The 19,804-nt window shown below is 47.1% G+C and overlaps 9 pseudogenes; all 9 read right to left on the bottom strand.

Moving 5' to 3' along the window:
- Positions 1-4,081: 4,081 nt before the first annotated feature.
- LOC137115737 (5S ribosomal RNA) lies at positions 4,082-4,200 on the bottom strand (annotated as a pseudogene).
- An 857-nt stretch (positions 4,201-5,057) lies between these two features.
- Positions 5,058-5,176, bottom strand: LOC137115750 (5S ribosomal RNA; annotated as a pseudogene).
- An 857-nt stretch (positions 5,177-6,033) lies between these two features.
- Positions 6,034-6,152, bottom strand: LOC137115754 (5S ribosomal RNA; annotated as a pseudogene).
- A 4,414-nt stretch (positions 6,153-10,566) lies between these two features.
- On the bottom strand, positions 10,567-10,685 carry LOC137115730 (5S ribosomal RNA; annotated as a pseudogene).
- Positions 10,686-11,542: 857 nt separating this feature from the next.
- LOC137115726 (5S ribosomal RNA) lies at positions 11,543-11,661 on the bottom strand (annotated as a pseudogene).
- Positions 11,662-12,518: 857 nt separating this feature from the next.
- On the bottom strand, positions 12,519-12,637 carry LOC137115749 (5S ribosomal RNA; annotated as a pseudogene).
- An 857-nt stretch (positions 12,638-13,494) lies between these two features.
- Positions 13,495-13,613, bottom strand: LOC137115757 (5S ribosomal RNA; annotated as a pseudogene).
- A 4,414-nt stretch (positions 13,614-18,027) lies between these two features.
- Positions 18,028-18,146, bottom strand: LOC137115714 (5S ribosomal RNA; annotated as a pseudogene).
- An 857-nt stretch (positions 18,147-19,003) lies between these two features.
- LOC137115747 (5S ribosomal RNA) lies at positions 19,004-19,122 on the bottom strand (annotated as a pseudogene).
- Between the last annotated feature and the right edge of the window lie 682 nt (positions 19,123-19,804).

Raw genomic sequence — 19,804 nt, 5'->3', positions numbered from 1 at the left:
TCGCGACCTCGGCTTGCTACGACCCCAGCGACAAATACCAGGCCCCCAGCCCTCGGTGTCACCTGACGCCGGTGGCCAGGTGAGGGGACGTCGGAAGCGCTGCTCGAGGAAGCGGAAGCGCGGCAAGCGGGCGGGTGTCCGTGCTAGGCTAAATGCTAACCCTAGCCGGCCGGCTCTACCGTCCATTCTCCTCTCCAACGTCTGCTCCCTGGACAATAAACTGGACTACATCCGACTCCAGCGGACCACGCGGCGAGAATTCAGAGACTGCTGCATCTTTGTTTTCACGGAGACGTGGCTCAGTGACAGAGTTCCGGAAGCCGCCATCCAGCTAGACGGGCTAACCGTGTTTCGCGCCGACAGAAACGCTGCTCTGTGCGGTAAGACTCGCGGTGGTGGCGTGTGTGTTTACATCAACACCGAGTGGTGCAAGAACTCTGTGCTTGTCTCACGTTTCTGCTCATCGCTAGTGGAGTTTGTGACTGTTAGATGCAGACCGTTCTATTTACCACGGGAATTCACCACTGTTTTCATTGTCGGAGTGTACATTCCCCCCAGCGCTAATGCTAAGGAGGCACTGTGTGAACTCTACGGTGCTATTAGCGACCTGCAGAACGCTCACCCCGACGGACTGTTTATTATTGCCGGAGATTTCAACCATGCGAATCTCAGGACTGTGCTCCCTAAACTTCATCAGCATGTGGACTTTGCAACGAGAGGAGGGAACACGCTGGATCTTGTTTACACAAACATCCCCGGCGCGTATCGTGCGGAGCCCCGCCCCCATCTCGGGTACTCAGACCACATCTCGGTTATGCTAATTCCAGCATACAGACCGCTCGTCAGACGCTCTAAACCGGTTCTGAAACAGGTGAAAACCTGGCCAGCAGGAGCTACTTCTGCTCTTCAAGACTGTTGTGAGTGCACTGACTGGGACATGTTTAGGGAGGCCGCAACCAACGGCGATTCCATCAACTTGGAGGAATACACGTCAACAGTAACCAGCTACATCAGCAAGTGCGTTGACGATGTGACCATCTCCAAGACCATCACTACACGCTCCAACAGGAAGCCGTGGATAAATGCCAATGTGTGTGCGCTGCTGAAACAAAGAGACGCTGCCTTCAGAACAGGGGACAAGACGGCCTTGAGAACAGCAAGGGCCAAACTGTCCCGTGCCATTAGAGAGGCAAAGCGCGCACACTCAAAGAAAATCCACGACCACTTCGAAGACAGCGGAGACACCCGGCGCATGTGGCAGGGCATCCAGGCGATCACGAACTACAAGACAACTTCACCTGATTGTGACCGCGACGCCTCCCTCCCAGATGCGCTGAACCACTTCTACGCCCGGTTTGAGGCACAGAACAACGTGAAGGCGAGGAAGTCCACTCCACCTCCCAGTGACCAGGTGCTCTGTCTAACCACAGCTGAAGTGAGGAAAACTCTATGCAGAGTTAACCCACGGAAGTCTGCTGGACCAGACAACATTCCTGGCAGAGTGCTCAGGGAGTGCGCAGAACAGCTAGCGGATGTCTTCACAGACATCTTCAACATCTCCCTGAGCAGCAACGTTGTTCCTACGTGCCTCAAGGCAACGACCATCGTGCCTGTGCCTAAGAAGTCTACTGTCTCCTGCCTCAATGACTACCGTCCCGTCGCGCTCACACCCATCGTGATGAAGTGCTTCGAGAGGCTCGTCATGAGGCACATTAAGACCCAACTCCCAACCTCCCTGGACCCCATGCAGTTTGCGTATCGTCCAAATCGTTCCACGGACGATGCCATCTCCACGACCCTCCATCTGGCCCTCACCCACCTGGACAGTAAGGACTCATACGTACGAATGCTGTTCATTGACTTCAGCTCAGCATTCAACACAATCATCCCTCAGCACCTGACTGAGAAATTGAGCATACTGGGCCTGAACACCTCCCTCTGCAACTGGATTCTGGACTTCCTGACTGGGAGACCCCAGTCAGTCCGGATCGGGAACAACATCTCCAGCACCACCACACTGAGCACTGGAGCCCCTCAGGGCTGTGTGCTCAGCCCTCTGCTGTTCACTCTGCTGACGCACGACTGTGTAGCAATGCACAGCTCAAACCACATAGTCAAGTTTGCTGATGACACGACCGTGGTGGGTTTAATCAGCAAGAACGACGAGTCAGCCTACAGAGAGGAGGTGCAACGATTAACAGCCTGGTGTGGAGCAAACAACCTGTCTCTGAACGTTGACAAAACTAAAGAGATGGTTGTGGACTTCAGGAGAGCACAGGGTGACCATTCTCCATTGATCATCGATGGATCCTCAGTGGAGATAGTCAAGAGCACCAAATTCCTTGGTGTTCATCTGGCGGACAACCTCACCTGGTCAGTCAACACCAGCTCCATCACCAAGAAGGCCCAGCAGCGTCTCTACTTCCTGAGAAGCCTGAGGAAAGCCCATCTCCCTCCCCCCATCCTGACCATGTTCTACAGAGGGACCATTGAGAGCATCCTGAGCAGCTGCATCACTGCCTGGTTTGGGAACTGCACCGTCGCGGATCGCAAGACCCTACAGAGGATAGTGAGGACAGCTGAGAAGATCATCGGAGTCTCTCTGCCCTCTATCATGCACATTTACACCACACGCTGCATCCGCAAAGCCAACAGCATTGTGGACGACCGCACACACCCATCACACACACTCTTCACACTCCTGCCATCAGGAAAGAGGTTCCGAAGCATTCGGGCCACCACATCCAGACTATGCAACAGTTTTTTCCCACAAGCCATCAGGCTCCTCAACACACAGAACTGAAATAGAACTTAAACACACTGCAAACCGAACTCAGCACATTCTCATCACTCACTACTCATCTCATTCCACCACCACTTATTTATTATTTATTTACTTTTATCATTCTACATTTACTGCACTACACTGTTTACCTGCTGTTTTTTTTTTTGCACATTCCAATGCAATTGCACTTTTTTTACATGCTGGACATTTAAATGCACTATACCGTTTACATGCTGCTCTTTTTTTTAACACCCCTAGCACACTTAACTGAACTGTACTGTACTGTAAAATAGTATACAGTAGGTTTACTGGTCGGCACCGTCTTGGGTCTTGTGTCTTGTGTCCTGTCCTGTGTTACTTGTGTTGTCTGTCTACACTGTACGTCTGTACTGTTTTTTCGTCTGCACTGTTTGCACTTGGTTGCACTCGATGCACTTTATTATAACTTGTGTTGTTTGTAGCACCTTGGTTCTTGGAGGAACGTTATCTCGTTTCAACTGTGTACTGTGAACAACTGTGTATAGTAGAAATGACAATAAAAGCCACTTGACTTGACTAGGGGGTCAGGGTGCAACATACAAAGATAAATTAGCATGTTCCCTCTCCGATCCCCAAACCAAAATCCAGGATCGAGATGTTCCAACAGAATGATATTTATTTTAAACGAAAGAAAGTGTCAAACAAAACATGACACTACAACTCAGGGCGAACCAAGGCCAACATAATAAACAAAATAAGCCATTTCCCACAGAAAGTGCTAGCTAGCCTGATAGAAATAAACAAACCAAAAGACAGTCGCTAACCCTAACTCCCTAATGTGAATACAAGAGAAAACAATCAAAAGAAAATGGCTGTTCACCCCTACAGATTTAATACTATTTACAAAATATACAATTTATAAACAAAACCACGGCACAAAACCTAACAATTCAAAAATGCTAAATAAGGTTTGGAAACCAAGAACAGCAAACAGGTGCTGATGCCAGAAAGAGCCTCGCTAGCTGTTGGGAACCGTACTTTTAAAACTCCAGGAAGTGTAGGATGGACCAATCAGCTTCCTGTACTGCCCCCCAATCCGGCCAATCAGGCAGGGCACCTATAAGAACAAGAAAATAAAAACAACACATATGGCCAGGACCGTAACATGGTCTACTAGTAATGAAGCACGATGGTTGGCAAACCAATAAAGTAGCAAAACAGCAATGAAAGAACAAAATTTGATGAAAATATAGAACAATTTCTATGAATAAATAGGCAGTAACACCAGCTTGTGCTGCCCGTAAACCCAAGCAAAAAAGCTTACAGCACCTGGTATTCCCAGGCGGTCTTCCTACCAAGTACTAACCAGGCCCAGCTCTATTTGGCTGCCGAGATCGGACGAGATCGGGCGCTTAGAGAGCGGTGTGGCCGTAAGCTGCATTTGACATCATCAACAGCTCTTAAAAACGCTAGAGAAGCAGAATGCATGACACTTGCTAAGAAGAAGATAAATGTGGCAAAGTACAAAGTACTATAACTGTACTGGTCTGTTACGCCCCTGTCTAGGGGGTCAGGGTGAAACATACAAAGATAAATTAGCATGTTCCCTCTCCGATCCCCAAACCAAAATCCAGGATCGAGATGTTCCAACAGAATGATATTTATTTTAAACGAAAGAAAGTGTCAAACAAAACATGACACTACAACTCAGGGCGAACCAAGGCCAACATAATAAACAAAATAAGCCATTTCCCACAGAGAGTGCTAGCTAGCCTGATAGAAATAAACAAACCAAAAGACAGTCGCTAACCCTAACTCCCTAATGTGAAAACAGTCCAAAGAAAATAGCAGTTCACCCCTACAGATTTAATACTATTTACAAAATATACAATTTATAAACAAAACCACGGCACAAAACCTAACAATTCAAAAATGCTAAATAAGGTTTGGAAACCAAGAACAGCAAACAGGTGCTGATGCCAGAAAGAGCCTCGCTAGCTGTTGGGAACCGTACTTTTAAAACTCCAGGAAGTGTAGGATGGACCAATCAGCTTCCTGTACTGCCCCCCAATCCGGCCAATCAGGCAGGGCACCTATAAGAACAAGAAAATAAAAACAACACATATGGCCAGGACCGTAACATGGTCTACTAGTAATGAAGCACGATGGTTGGCAAACCAATAAAGTAGCAAAACAGCAATGAAAGAACAAAATTTGATCAAAATATAGTACAATTTCTATGAATAAATAGGCAGTAACACCAGCTTGTGCTGCCCGTAAACCCAAGCAAAGAAGCTTACAGCACGTGGTATTCCCAGGCGGTCTTCCTACCAAGTACTAACAAGGCCCGGCCCTATTTGGCTGCCGAGATCGGACGGGATCGGGCGCTTAGAGAGCGGTGTGGCCGTAAGCTGCATTTGACATCATCAACAGCTCTTAAAAACGCTGGAGAAGCAGAATGCATGACACTTGCTAAGAAGAAGATAAATGTGGCAAAGTACAAAGTACTATAACTGTACTGGTCTGTTACGCCCCTGTCTAGGGGGTCAGGGTGCAACATACAAAGATAAATTAGCATGTTCCCTCTCCGATCCCCAAACCAAAATCCAGGATCGAGATGTTCCAACAGAATGATATTTATTTTAAACGAAAGAAAGTGTCAAACAAAACATGACACTACAACTCAGGGCGAACCAAGGCCAACATAATAAACAAAATAAGCCATTTCCCACAGAAAGTGCTAGCTAGCCTGATAGAAATAAACAAACCAAAAGACAGTCGCTAACCCTAACTCCCTAATGTGAAAACAGTCCAAAGAAAATGGCAGTTCACCCCTACAGATTTAATACTATTTACAAAATATACAATTTATAAACAAAACCACGGCACAAAACCTAACAATTCAAAAATGCTAAATAAGGTTTGGAAACCAAGAACAGCAAACAGGTGCTGATGCCAGAAAGAGCCTCGCTAGCTGTTGGGAACCGTACTTTTAAAACTCCAGGAAGTGTAGGATGGACCAATCAGCTTCCTGTACTGCCCCCCAATCCGGCCAATCAGGCAGGGCACCTATAAGAACAAGAAAATAAAAACAACACATATGGCCAGGACCGTAACATGGTCTACTAGTAATGAAGCACGATGGTTGGCAAACCAATAAAGTAGCAAAACAGCAATGAAAGAACAAAATTTGATGAAAATATAGAACAATTTCTATGAATAAATAGGCAGTAACACCAGCTTGTGCTGCCCGTAAACCCAAGCAAAGAAGCTTACAGCACGTGGTATTCCCAGGCGGTCTTCCTACCAAGTACTAACAAGGCCCGGCCCTATTTGGCTGCCGAGATCGGACGGGATCGGGCGCTTAGAGAGCAGTGTGGCCGTAAGCTGCATTTGACATCATCAACAGCTCTTAAAAACGCTGGAGAAGCAGAATGCATGACACTTGCTAAGAAGAAGATAAATGTGGCAAAGTACAAAGTACTATAACTGTACTGGTCTGTTACGCCCCTGTCTAGGCTGTGGAACAAGATGGCGGCGCGGCAGTAGCTCGCAGCGGCCTCTCCGGATCCAACAAATGGTGTTTTTGCCGTATTTAGCCAGACCCTTTACAGTACATGGACACCACAGTCAGCTGTGTTCATGTTTACGACCGCCAGACATTGCTGCGGCACAGGGTTCATACATACAATAATCTGCATGAGGAAGTAATTGGTAACCTTCGCGACCTCGGCTTGCTACGACCCCAGCGACAAATACCAGGCCCCCAGCCCTCGGTGTCACCTGACGCCGGTGGCCAGGTGAGGGGACGTCGGAAGCGCTGCTCGAGGAAGCGGAAGCGCGGCAAGCGGGCGGGTGTCCGTGCTAGGCTAAATGCTAACCCTAGCCGGCCGGCTCTACCGTCCATTCTCCTCTCCAACGTCTGCTCCCTGGACAATAAACTGGACTACATCCGACTCCAGCGGACCACGCGGCGAGAATTCAGAGACTGCTGCATCTTTGTTTTCACGGAGACGTGGCTCAGTGACAGAGTTCCGGAAGCCGCCATCCAGCTAGACGGGCTAACCGTGTTTCGCGCCGACAGAAACGCTGCTCTGTGCGGTAAGACTCGCGGTGGTGGCGTGTGTGTTTACATCAACACGGAGTGGTGCAAGAACTCTGTGCTTGTCTCACGTTTCTGCTCATCGCTAGTGGAGTTTGTGACTGTTAGATGCAGACCGTTCTATTTACCACGGGAATTCACCACTGTTTTCATTGTCGGAGTGTACATTCCCCCCAGCGCTAATGCTAAGGAGGCACTGTGTGAACTCTACGGTGCTATTAGCGACCTGCAGAACGCTCACCCCGACGGACTGTTTATTATTGCCGGAGATTTCAACCATGCGAATCTCAGGACTGTGCTCCCTAAACTTCATCAGCATGTGGACTTTGCAACGAGAGGAGGGAACACGCTGGATCTTGTTTACACAAACATCCCCGGCGCGTATCGTGCGGAGCCCCGCCCCCATCTCGGGTACTCAGACCACATCTCGGTTATGCTAATTCCAGCATACAGACCGCTCGTCAGACGCTCTAAACCGGTTCTGAAACAGGTGAAAACCTGGCCAGCAGGAGCTACTTCTGCTCTTCAAGACTGTTGTGAGTGCACTGACTGGGACATGTTTAGGGAGGCCGCAACCAACGGCGATTCCATCAACTTGGAGGAATACACGTCAACAGTAACCAGCTACATCAGCAAGTGCGTTGACGATGTGACCATCTCCAAGACCATCACTACACGCTCCAACAGGAAGCCGTGGATAAATGCCAATGTGTGTGCGCTGCTGAAACAAAGAGACGCTGCCTTCAGAACAGGGGACAAGACGGCCTTGAGAACAGCAAGGGCCAAACTGTCCCGTGCCATTAGAGAGGCAAAGCGCGCACACTCAAAGAAAATCCACGACCACTTCGAAGACAGCGGAGACACCCGGCGCATGTGGCAGGGCATCCAGGCGATCACGAACTACAAGACAACTTCACCTGATTGTGACCGCGACGCCTCCCTCCCAGATGCGCTGAACCACTTCTACGCCCGGTTTGAGGCACAGAACAACGTGAAGGCGAGGAAGTCCACTCCACCTCCCAGTGACCAGGTGCTCTGTCTAACCACAGCTGAAGTGAGGAAAACTCTATGCAGAGTTAACCCACGGAAGTCTGCTGGACCAGACAACATTCCTGGCAGAGTGCTCAGGGAGTGCGCAGAACAGCTAGCGGATGTCTTCACAGACATCTTCAACATCTCCCTGAGCAGCAACGTTGTTCCTACGTGCCTCAAGGCAACGACCATCGTGCCTGTGCCTAAGAAGTCTACTGTCTCCTGCCTCAATGACTACCGTCCCGTCGCGCTCACACCCATCGTGATGAAGTGCTTCGAGAGGCTCGTCATGAGGCACATTAAGACCCAACTCCCAACCTCCCTGGACCCCATGCAGTTTGCGTATCGTCCAAATCGTTCCACGGACGATGCCATCTCCACGACCCTCCATCTGGCCCTCACCCACCTGGACAGTAAGGACTCATACGTACGAATGCTGTTCATTGACTTCAGCTCAGCATTCAACACAATCATCCCTCAGCACCTGACTGAGAAATTGAGCATACTGGGCCTGAACACCTCCCTCTGCAACTGGATTCTGGACTTCCTGACTGGGAGACCCCAGTCAGTCCGGATCGGGAACAACATCTCCAGCACCACCACACTGAGCACTGGAGCCCCTCAGGGCGGTGTGCTCAGCCCTCTGCTGTTCACTCTGCTGACGCACGACTGTGTAGCAATGCACAGCTCAAACCACATAGTCAAGTTTGCTGATGACACGACCGTGGTGGGTTTAATCAGCAAGAACGACGAGTCAGCCTACAGAGAGGAGGTGCAACGATTAACAGCCTGGTGTGGAGCAAACAACCTGTCTCTGAACGTTGACAAAACTAAAGAGATGGTTGTGGACTTCAGGAGAGCACAGGGTGACCATTCTCCATTGATCATCGATGGATCCTCAGTGGAGATAGTCAAGAGCACCAAATTCCTTGGTGTTCATCTGGCGGACAACCTCACCTGGTCAGTCAACACCAGCTCCATCACCAAGAAGGCCCAGCAGCGTCTCTACTTCCTGAGAAGCCTGAGGAAAGCCCATCTCCCTCCCCCCATCCTGACCATGTTCTACAGAGGGACCATTGAGAGCATCCTGAGCAGCTGCATCACTGCCTGGTTTGGGAACTGCACCGTCGCGGATCGCAAGACCCTACAGAGGATAGTGAGGACAGCTGAGAAGATCATCGGAGTCTCTCTGCCCTCTATCATGCACATTTACACCACACGCTGCATCCGCAAAGCCAACAGCATTGTGGACGACCGCACACACCCATCACACACACTCTTCACACTCCTGCCATCAGGAAAGAGGTTCCGAAGCATTCGGGCCACCACATCCAGACTATGCAACAGTTTTTTCCCACAAGCCATCAGGCTCCTCAACACACAGAACTGAAATAGAACTTAAACACACTGCAAACCGAACTCAGCACATTCTCATCACTCACTACTCATCTCATTCCACCACCACTTATTTATTATTTATTTACTTTTATCATTCTACATTTACTGCACTACACTGTTTACCTGCTGTTTTTTTTTTTGCACATTCCAATGCAATTGCACTTTTTTTACATGCTGGACATTTAAATGCACTATACCGTTTACATGCTGCTCTTTTTTTTAACACCCCTAGCACACTTAACTGAACTGTACTGTACTGTAAAATAGTATACAGTAGGTTTACTGGTCGGCACTGTCTTGGGTCTTGTGTCTTGTGTCCTGTCCTGTGTTACTTGTGTTGTCTGTCTACACTGTACGTCTGTACTGTTTTTTCGTCTGCACTGTTTGCACTTGGTTGCACTCGATGCACTTTATTATAACTTGTGTTGTTTGTAGCACCTTGGTTCTTGGAGGAACGTTATCTCGTTTCAACTGTGTACTGTGAACAACTGTGTATAGTAGAAATGACAATAAAAGCCACTTGACTTGACTAGGGGGTCAGGGTGAAACATACAAAGATAAATTAGCATGTTCCCTCTCCGATCCCCAAACCAAAATCCAGGATCGAGATGTTCCAACAGAATGATATTTATTTTAAACGAAAGAAAGTGTCAAACAAAACATGACACTACAACTCAGGGCGAACCAAGGCCAACATAATAAACAAAATAAGCCATTTCCCACAGAAAGTGCTAGCTAGCCTGATAGAAATAAACAAACCAAAAGACAGTCGCTAACCCTAACTCCCTAATGTGAAAACAAGAGAAAACAATCAAAAGAAAATGGCAGTCCACCCCTACAGATTTAATACTATTTACAAAATATACAATTTATAAACAAAACCACGGCACAAAACCTAACAATTCAAAAATGCTAAATAAGGTTTGGAAAGCAAGAACAGCAAACAGGTGCTGCTGCCAGAAAGAGCCTCGCTAGCTGTTGGGAACCGTACTTTTAAAACTCCAGGAAGTGTAGGATGGACCAATCAGCTTCCTGTACTTCCCCCAAATCCGGCCAATCAGGAAGGGCACCTATAAGAACAACAAAATAAAAACAACACATATGGCCAGGACCGTAACATGGTCTACTAGTAATGAAGCACGATGGTTGACAAACCAATAAAGTAGCAAAACAGCAATGAAAGAACAAAATTTGATGAAAATATAGAACAATTTCTATGAATAAATAGGCAGTAACACCAGCTTGTGCTGCCCGTAAACCCAAGCAAAAAAGCTTACAGCACCTGGTATTCCCAGGCGGTCTTCCTACCAAGTACTAACCAGGCCCGGCTCTATTTGGCTGCCGAGATCGGACGAGATCGGGCGCTTAGAGAGCGGTGTGGCCGTAAGCTGCATTTGACATCATCAACAGCTCTTAAAAACGCTGGAGAAGCAGAATGCATGACACTTGCTAAGAAGAAGATAAATGTGGCAAAGTACAAAGTACTATAACTGTACTGGTCTGTTACGCCCCTGTCTAGGGGGTCAGGGTGCAACATACAAAGATAAATTAGCATGTTCCCTCTCCGATCCCCAAACCAAAATCCAGGATCGAGATGTTCCAACAGAATGATATTTATTTTAAACGAAAGAAAGTGTCAAACAAAACATGACACTACAACTCAGGGCGAACCAAGGCCAACATAATAAACAAAATAAGCCATTTCCCACAGAAAGTGCTAGCTAGCCTGATAGAAATAAACAAACCAAAAGACAGTCACTAACCCTAACTCCCTAATGTGAAAACAGTCCAAAGAAAATGGCAGTTCACCCCTACAAATTTAATACTATTTACAAAATATACAATTTATAAACAAAACCACGGCACAAAACCTAACAATTCAAAAATGCTAAATAAGGTTTGGAAACCAAGAACAGCAAACAGGTGCTGATGCCAGAAAGAGCCTCGCTAGCTGTTGGGAACCGTACTTTTAAAACTCCAGGAAGTGTAGGATGGACCAATCAGCTTCCTGTACTGCCCCCCAATCCGGCCAATCAGGCAGGGCACCTATAAGAACAAGAAAATAAAAACAACACATATGGCCAGGACCGTAACATGGTCTACTAGTAATGAAGCACGATGGTTGGCAAACCAATAAAGTAGCAAAACAGCAATGAAAGAACAAAATTTGATGAAAATATAGAACAATTTCTATGAATAAATAGGCAGTAACACCAGCTTGTGCTGCCCGTAAACCCAAGCAAAAAAGCTTACAGCACCTGGTATTCCCAGGCGGTCTTCCTACCAAGTACTAACCAGGCCCAGCTCTATTTGGCTGCCGAGATCGGACGAGATCGGGCGCTTAGAGAGCGGTGTGGCCGTAAGCTGCATTTGACATCATCAACAGCTCTTAAAAACGCTAGAGAAGCAGAATGCATGACACTTGCTAAGAAGAAGATAAATGTGGCAAAGTACAAAGTACTATAACTGTACTGGTCTGTTACGCCCCTGTCTAGGGGGTCAGGGTGAAACATACAAAGATAAATTAGCATGTTCCCTCTCCGATCCCCAAACCAAAATCCAGGATCGAGATGTTCCAACAGAATGATATTTATTTTAAACGAAAGAAAGTGTCAAACAAAACATGACACTACAACTCAGGGCGAACCAAGGCCAACATAATAAACAAAATAAGCCATTTCCCACAGAAAGTGCTAGCTAGCCTGATAGAAATAAACAAACCAAAAGACAGTCGCTAACCCTAACTCCCTAATGTGAAAACAGTCCAAAGAAAATGGCAGTTCACCCCTACAGATTTAATACTATTTACAAAATATACAATTTATAAACAAAACCACGGCACAAAACCTAACAATTCAAAAATGCTAAATAAGGTTTGGAAACCAAGAACAGCAAACAGGTGCTGATGCCAGAAAGAGCCTCGCTAGCTGTTGGGAACCGTACTTTTAAAACTCCAGGAAGTGTAGGATGGACCAATCAGCTTCCTGTACTGCCCCCCAATCCGGCCAATCAGGCAGGGCACCTATAAGAACAAGAAAATAAAAACAACACATATGGCCAGGACCGTAACATGGTCTACTAGTAATGAAGCACGATGGTTGGCAAACCAATAAAGTAGCAAAACAGCAATGAAAGAACAAAATTTGATCAAAATATAGTACAATTTCTATGAATAAATAGGCAGTAACACCAGCTTGTGCTGCCCGTAAACCCAAGCAAAGAAGCTTACAGCACGTGGTATTCCCAGGCGGTCTTCCTACCAAGTACTAACAAGGCCCGGCCCTATTTGGCTGCCGAGATCGGACGGGATCGGGCGCTTAGAGAGCGGTGTGGCCGTAAGCTGCATTTGACATCATCAACAGCTCTTAAAAACGCTGGAGAAGCAGAATGCATGACACTTGCTAAGAAGAAGATAAATGTGGCAAAGTACAAAGTACTATAACTGTACTGGTCTGTTACGCCCCTGTCTAGGGGGTCAGGGTGCAACATACAAAGATAAATTAGCATGTTCCCTCTCCGATCCCCAAACCAAAATCCAGGATCGAGATGTTCCAACAGAATGATATTTATTTTAAACGAAAGAAAGTGTCAAACAAAACATGACACTACAACTCAGGGCGAACCAAGGCCAACATAATAAACAAAATAAGCCATTTCCCACAGAAAGTGCTAGCTAGCCTGATAGAAATAAACAAACCAAAAGACAGTCGCTAACCCTAACTCCCTAATGTGAAAACAGTCCAAAGAAAATGGCAGTTCACCCCTACAGATTTAATACTATTTACAAAATATACAATTTATAAACAAAACCACGGCACAAAACCTAACAATTCAAAAATGCTAAATAAGGTTTGGAAACCAAGAACAGCAAACAGGTGCTGATGCCAGAAAGAGCCTCGCTAGCTGTTGGGAACCGTACTTTTAAAACTCCAGGAAGTGTAGGATGGACCAATCAGCTTCCTGTACTGCCCCCCAATCCGGCCAATCAGGCAGGGCACCTATAAGAACAAGAAAATAAAAACAACACATATGGCCAGGACCGTAACATGGTCTACTAGTAATGAAGCACGATGGTTGGCAAACCAATAAAGTAGCAAAACAGCAATGAAAGAACAAAATTTGATGAAAATATAGAACAATTTCTATGAATAAATAGGCAGTAACACCAGCTTGTGCTGCCCGTAAACCCAAGCAAAGAAGCTTACAACACGTGGTATTCCCAGGCGGTCTTCCTACCAAGTACTAACAAGGCCCGGCCCTATTTGGCTGCCGAGATCGGACGGGATCGGGCGCTTAGAGAGCAGTGTGGCCGTAAGCTGCATTTGACATCATCAACAGCTCTTAAAAACGCTGGAGAAGCAGAATGCATGACACTTGCTAAGAAGAAGATAAATGTGGCAAAGTACAAAGTACTATAACTGTACTGGTCTGTTACGCCCCTGTCTAGGCTGTGGAACAAGATGGCGGCGCGGCAGTAGCTCGCAGCGGCCTCTCCGGATCCAACAAATGGTGTTTTTGCCGTATTTAGCCAGACCCTTTACAGTACATGGACACCACAGTCAGCTGTGTTCATGTTTACGACCGCCAGACATTGCTGCGGCACAGGGTTCATACATACAATAATCTGCATGAGGAAGTAATTGGTAACCTTCGCGACCTCGGCTTGCTACGACCCCAGCGACAAATACCAGGCCCCCAGCCCTCGGTGTCACCTGACGCCGGTGGCCAGGTGAGGGGACGTCGGAAGCGCTGCTCGAGGAAGCGGAAGCGCGGCAAGCGGGCGGGTGTCCGTGCTAGGCTAAATGCTAACCCTAGCCGGCCGGCTCTACCGTCCATTCTCCTCTCCAACGTCTGCTCCCTGGACAATAAACTGGACTACATCCGACTCCAGCGGACCACGCGGCGAGAATTCAGAGACTGCTGCATCTTTGTTTTCACGGAGACGTGGCTCAGTGACAGAGTTCCGGAAGCCGCCATCCAGCTAGACGGGCTAACCGTGTTTCGCGCCGACAGAAACGCTGCTCTGTGCGGTAAGACTCGCGGTGGTGGCGTGTGTGTTTACATCAACACGGAGTGGTGCAAGAACTCTGTGCTTGTCTCACGTTTCTGCTCATCGCTAGTGGAGTTTGTGACTGTTAGATGCAGACCGTTCTATTTACCACGGGAATTCACCACTGTTTTCATTGTCGGAGTGTACATTCCCCCCAGCGCTAATGCTAAGGAGGCACTGTGTGAACTCTACGGTGCTATTAGCGACCTGCAGAACGCTCACCCCGACGGACTGTTTATTATTGCCGGAGATTTCAACCATGCGAATCTCAGGACTGTGCTCCCTAAACTTCATCAGCATGTGGACTTTGCAACGAGAGGAGGGAACACGCTGGATCTTGTTTACACAAACATCCCCGGCGCGTATCGTGCGGAGCCCCGCCCCCATCTCGGGTACTCAGACCACATCTCGGTTATGCTAATTCCAGCATACAGACCGCTCGTCAGACGCTCTAAACCGGTTCTGAAACAGGTGAAAACCTGGCCAGCAGGAGCTACTTCTGCTCTTCAAGACTGTTGTGAGTGCACTGACTGGGACATGTTTAGGGAGGCCGCAACCAACGGCGATTCCATCAACTTGGAGGAATACACGTCAACAGTAACCAGCTACATCAGCAAGTGCGTTGACGATGTGACCATCTCCAAGACCATCACTACACGCTCCAACAGGAAGCCGTGGATAAATGCCAATGTGTGTGCGCTGCTGAAACAAAGAGACGCTGCCTTCAGAACAGGGGACAAGACGGCCTTGAGAACAGCAAGGGCCAAACTGTCCCGTGCCATTAGAGAGGCAAAGCGCGCACACTCAAAGAAAATCCACGACCACTTCGAAGACAGCGGAGACACCCGGCGCATGTGGCAGGGCATCCAGGCGATCACGAACTACAAGACAACTTCACCTGATTGTGACCGCGACGCCTCCCTCCCAGATGCGCTGAACCACTTCTACGCCCGGTTTGAGGCACAGAACAACGTGAAGGCGAGGAAGTCCACTCCACCTCCCAGTGACCAGGTGCTCTGTCTAACCACAGCTGAAGTGAGGAAAACTCTATGCAGAGTTAACCCACGGAAGTCTGCTGGACCAGACAACATTCCTGGCAGAGTGCTCAGGGAGTGCGCAGAACAGCTAGCGGATGTCTTCACAGACATCTTCAACATCTCCCTGAGCAGCAACGTTGTTCCTACGTGCCTCAAGGCAACGACCATCGTGCCTGTGCCTAAGAAGTCTACTGTCTCCTGCCTCAATGACTACCGTCCCGTCGCGCTCACACCCATCGTGATGAAGTGCTTCGAGAGGCTCGTCATGAGGCACATTAAGACCCAACTCCCAACCTCCCTGGACCCCATGCAGTTTGCGTATCGTCCAAATCGTTCCACGGACGATGCCATCTCCACGACCCTCCATCTGGCCCTCACCCACCTGGACAGTAAGGACTCATACGTACGAATGCTGTTCATTGACTTCAGCTCAGCATTCAACACAATCATCCCTCAGCACCTGACTGAGAAATTGTGCATACTGGGCCTGAACACCTCCCTCTGCAACTGGATTCTGGACTTCCTGACTGGGAGACCCCAGTCAGTCCGGATCGGGAACAACATCTCCAGTACCACCACACTGAGCACTGGAGCCCCTCAGGGCTGTGTGCTCAGCCCTCTGCTGTTCACTCTGCTGACGCACGACTGTGTAGCAATGCACAGCTCAAACCACATAGTCAAGTTTGCTGATGACACGACCGTGGTGGGTTTAATCAGCAAGAACGACGAGTCAGCCTACAGAGAGGAGGTGCAACGATTAACAGCCTGGTGTGGAGCAAACAACCTGTCTCTGAACGTTGACAAAACTAAAGAGATGGTTGTGGACTTCAGGAGAGCACAGGGTGACCATTCTCCATTGATCATCGATGGATCCTCAGTGGAGATAGTCAAGAGCACCAAATTCCTTGGTGTTCATCTGGCGGACAACCTCACCTGGTCAGTCAACACCAGCTCCATCACCAAGAAGGCCCAGCAGCGTCTCTACTTCCTGAGAAGGCTGAGGAAAGCCCATCTCCCTCCCCCCATCCTGACCATGTTCTACAGAGGGACCATTGAGAGCATCCTGAGCAGCTGCATCACTGCCTGGTTTGGGAACTGCACCGTCGCGGATCGCAAGACCCTACAGAGGATAGTGAGGACAGCTGAGAAGATCATCGGAGTCTCTCTGCCCTCTATCATGCACATTTACACCACACGCTGCATCCGCAAAGCCAACAGCATTGTGGACGACCGCACACACCCATCACACACACTCTTCACACTCCTGCCATCAGGAAAGAGGTTCCGAAGCATTCGGGCCACCACATCCAGACTATGCAACAGTTTTTTCCCACAAGCCATCAGGCTCCTCAACACACAGAACTGAAATAGAACTTAAACACACTGCAAACCGAACTCAGCACATTCTCATCACTCACTACTCATCTCATTCCACCACCACTTATTTATTATTTATTTACTTTTATCATTCTACATTTACTGCACTACACTGTTTACCTGCTGTTTTTTTTTTTGCACATTCCAATGCAATTGCACTTTTTTTACATGCTGGACATTTAAATGCACTATACCGTTTACATGCTGCTCTTTTTTTTAACACCCCTAGCACACTTAACTGAACTGTACTGTACTGTAAAATAGTATACAGTAGGTTTACTGGTCGGCACCGTCTTGGGTCTTGTGTCTTGTGTCCTGTCCTGTGTTACTTGTGTTGTCTGTCTACACTGTACGTCTGTACTGTTTTTTCGTCTGCACTGTTTGCACTTGGTTGCACTCGATGCACTTTATTATAACTTGTGTTGTTTGTAGCACCTTGGTTCTTGGAGGAACGTTATCTCGTTTCAACTGTGTACTGTGAACAACTGTGTATAGTAGAAATGACAATAAAAGCCACTTGACTTGACTAGGGGGTCAGGGTGCAACATACAAAGATAAATTAGCATGTTCCCTCTCCGATCCCCAAACCAAAATCCAGGATCGAGATGTTCCAACAGAATGATATTTATTTTAAACGAAAGAAAGTGTCAAACAAAACATGACACTACAACTCAGGGCGAACCAAGGCCAACATAATAAACAAAATAAGCCATTTCCCACAGAAAGTGCTAGCTAGCCTGATAGAAATAAACAAACCAAAAGACAGTCGCTAACCCTAACTCCCTAATGTGAATACAAGAGAAAACAATCAAAAGAAAATGGCTGTTCACCCCTACAGATTTAATACTATTTACAAAATATACAATTTATAAACAAAACCACGGCACAAAACCTAACAATTCAAAAATGCTAAATAAGGTTTGGAAACCAAGAACAGCAAACAGGTGCTGATGCCAGAAAGAGCCTCGCTAGCTGTTGGGAACCGTACTTTTAAAACTCCAGGAAGTGTAGGATGGACCAATCAGCTTCCTGTACTGCCCCCCAATCCGGCCAATCAGGCAGGGCACCTATAAGAACAAGAAAATAAAAACAACACATATGGCCAGGACCGTAACATGGTCTACTAGTAATGAAGCACGATGGTTGGCAAACCAATAAAGTAGCAAAACAGCAATGAAAGAACAAAATTTGATGAAAATATAGAACAATTTCTATGAATAAATAGGCAGTAACACCAGCTTGTGCTGCCCGTAAACCCAAGCAAAAAAGCTTACAGCACCTGGTATTCCCAGGCGGTCTTCCTACCAAGTACTAACCAGGCCCAGCTCTATTTGGCTGCCGAGATCGGACGAGATCGGGCGCTTAGAGAGCGGTGTGGCCGTAAGCTGCATTTGACATCATCAACAGCTCTTAAAAACGCTAGAGAAGCAGAATGCATGACACTTGCTAAGAAGAAGATAAATGTGGCAAAGTACAAAGTACTATAACTGTACTGGTCTGTTACGCCCCTGTCTAGGGGGTCAGGGTGAAACATACAAAGATAAATTAGCATGTTCCCTCTCCGATCCCCAAACCAAAATCCAGGATCGAGATGTTCCAACAGAATGATATTTATTTTAAACGAAAGAAAGTGTCAAACAAAACATGACACTACAACTCAGGGCGAACCAAGGCCAACATAATAAACAAAATAAGCCATTTCCCACAGAGAGTGCTAGCTAGCCTGATAGAAATAAACAAACCAAAAGACAGTCGCTAACCCTAACTCCCTAATGTGAAAACAGTCCAAAGAAAATAGCAGTTCACCCCTACAGATTTAATACTATTTACAAAATATACAATTTATAAACAAAACCACGGCACAAAACCTAACAATTCAAAAATGCTAAATAAGGTTTGGAAACCAAGAACAGCAAACAGGTGCTGATGCCAGAAAGAGCCTCGCTAGCTGTTGGGAACCGTACTTTTAAAACTCCAGGAAGTGTAGGATGGACCAATCAGCTTCCTGTACTGCCCCCCAATCCGGCCAATCAGGCAGGGCACCTATAAGAACAAGAAAATAAAAACAACACATATGGCCAGGACCGTAACATGGTCTACTAGTAATGAAGCACGATGGTTGGCAAACCAATAAAGTAGCAAAACAGCAATGAAAGAACAAAATTTGATCAAAATATAGTACAATTTCTATGAATAAATAGGCAGTAACACCAGCTTGTGCTGCCCGTAAACCCAAGCAAAGAAGCTTACAGCACGTGGTATTCCCAGGCGGTCTTCCTACCAAGTACTAACAAGGCCCGGCCCTATTTGGCTGCCGAGATCGGACGGGATCGGGCGCTTAGAGAGCGGTGTGGCCGTAAGCTGCATTTGACATCATCAACAGCTCTTAAAAACGCTGGAGAAGCAGAATGCATGACACTTGCTAAGAAGAAGATAAATGTGGCAAAGTACAAAGTACTATAACTGTACTGGTCTGTTACGCCCCTGTCTAGGGGGTCAGGGTGCAACATACAAAGATAAATTAGCATGTTCCCTCTCCGATCCCCAAACCAAAATCCAGGATCGAGATGTTCCAACAGAATGATATTTATTTTAAACGAAAGAAAGTGTCAAACAAAACATGACACTACAACTCAGGGCGAACCAAGGCCAACATAATAAACAAAATAAGCCATTTCCCACAGAAAGTGCTAGCTAGCCTGATAGAAATAAACAAACCAAAAGACAGTCGCTAACCCTAACTCCCTAATGTGAAAACAGTCCAAAGAAAATGGCAGTTCACCCCTACAGATTTAATACTATTTACAAAATATACAATTTATAAACAAAACCACGGCACAAAACCTAACAATTCAAAAATGCTAAATAAGGTTTGGAAACCAAGAACAGCAAACAGGTGCTGATGCCAGAAAGAGCCTCGCTAGCTGTTGGGAACCGTACTTTTAAAACTCCAGGAAGTGTAGGATGGACCAATCAGCTTCCTGTACTGCCCCCCAATCCGGCCAATCAGGCAGGGCACCTATAAGAACAAGAAAATAAAAACA

This window comes from Channa argus, unplaced genomic scaffold (genome assembly GCF_033026475.1).
Source record: "Channa argus isolate prfri unplaced genomic scaffold, Channa argus male v1.0 Contig023, whole genome shotgun sequence".
NCBI classification, from domain to species: Eukaryota; Metazoa; Chordata; class Actinopteri; order Anabantiformes; family Channidae; genus Channa; species Channa argus.
The sequence above is the reverse complement of the archived record's forward strand: the minus strand, read 5'-3'. Positions and strand labels throughout refer to the sequence as shown.